Source organism: Gadus morhua, chromosome 13, assembly GCF_902167405.1.
Source record: "Gadus morhua chromosome 13, gadMor3.0, whole genome shotgun sequence".
NCBI lineage: Eukaryota > Metazoa > Chordata > Actinopteri > Gadiformes > Gadidae > Gadus > Gadus morhua.
The window spans coordinates 14,066,102-14,067,908 of NC_044060.1; positions in this window are offsets into that span (position 1 = coordinate 14,066,102).

A 1,807-nucleotide genomic window follows, 5' to 3' on the forward strand; every position below is an offset into this window, starting at 1 on the left:
TCCACAAACTGCATACCCCCATCCATTCAAACTTTGTTAAAGACAGTGGGGGCGGACTTTCAGTGAGCACAGAGGTCTAAATGACTCTGGCAGGATCCTTAGAAATCTAATCAGAATGACAATATAGCGAGAGAACCAAGACGCAAGGCCAATACAAAAAAGCCTCCAATCTAATCCATTAGAGCTGCTCACCCAATTAGAATGAACCAGAAGCCCAGAGTACCAAAGTATGCATGGACCTGTCAAATATTAGCTCATATTATAAGCTGCAGAGGAGACTACATAAGCAGACCCAGTGGAATGCCAAGGAAGTTCAGAAAAGCGTAATAATTGTATTGGTTTAGACATCAGAGTGTTCAAATCAGGCCTCAAAAGCCTACCGTCCTTACCAGGATAGGAGATCCAACTGCCCAGCCACAATGGATTCATGACAACGTGACTATACAGACACAATGGATTCATGACAACGTGACCATACAGACACATGCAGGAATCATGTAAATGTCTGCTATGAAGCCATGATGAGTAGAAAGAGAGGATCAAGTGAATCGACTGATAAGTTCATTGTGAGCACTAAGAGGTAATCAACACCTGCATATGAAGAGGTTTATGTATGTGAAAGTGAGGGAAAATACCAGTATATTTGCGTCTTACGAAAGTATGACTTTGGCATAATTGAACTTTAAAAAATGGCATAAGACTGAAGTGCATTAATCTTGATCTGAGCCAAAATCTGAACTAAAAATAATCGCATGATTCATCGTTTGATGTTCGCAAGGATGAAACAATTCACGTCTTTAGGTATTGAACCAGACTAATTATTATTTTTTTAAATAAAAGAAAAAACATCACTTGCCTCCCACCTCCGACTGAGAAGCAGCCCTCCATTACTTTGATGGAATATGATAAGAGGGGGGGGCAGGGGGGTTAATTGATGACCTTGGCGTGTCTGTCTCTCGTTGCCGCTGACTGATCAGCGTAATCGGCAAGATCATTATCCGTGGTATCAGTGGCCGCTCCACCCCTATTCCACGCTATTCATCACGTCGTGGCTTAATTGGATTGCTAATTGATGTGTAAAAACCCATGTAATTGCACTAAAAAGCACTTTGTGGAGAGCACTGCGCGGGGGTTTCCGGGGCGAGGGAGGGCGGGCGGCGCTCAAGCTGTCGGCCCCCCCCAATTCCGCGGTTGCGCCCTCACGTGCACGCCCTCGCGTGCACGCCCTCACGTGCGCACCACATCAACGGATACCGATAGGGCCTGCTGCTCTTGGACAGGCGTCATTGGACAGGAGTGGGCCCTCTCACCGCCTGCCCTCCAACAGGAAAAAACACTTACTCAACAGAATACTGGGAAACTGATTTTCATCTTTTTCCAGGGAGGAAAATTCTGATTGTGTTAATATTCAGATGCATGTTCTGTTTCCTTAGTAATTGCATCATGTCCTGACACACACACACACACACACACACACACACACACACACACACATACACACACACACACACACACACACACACACACACACACACACACACACACACACACATGCACACACATGCAAACTCAAACTCACAAAACATAAACATGTAGACTACATGCCCAGATACATATACGTATATATATACACATGGAGGCACACACACACGCACGCATGCACACACACAAACATCCATTGTTCAATACACTCACTCGATCCCGCTACCCAAATAAAACAGATTTATTTAGTCCTCCGCGCACTGTCTAATACGAGGGAGCCCGGGCCTGTGGTCTGTGAGAATTACAGCGGCTAACCGATAGGCAC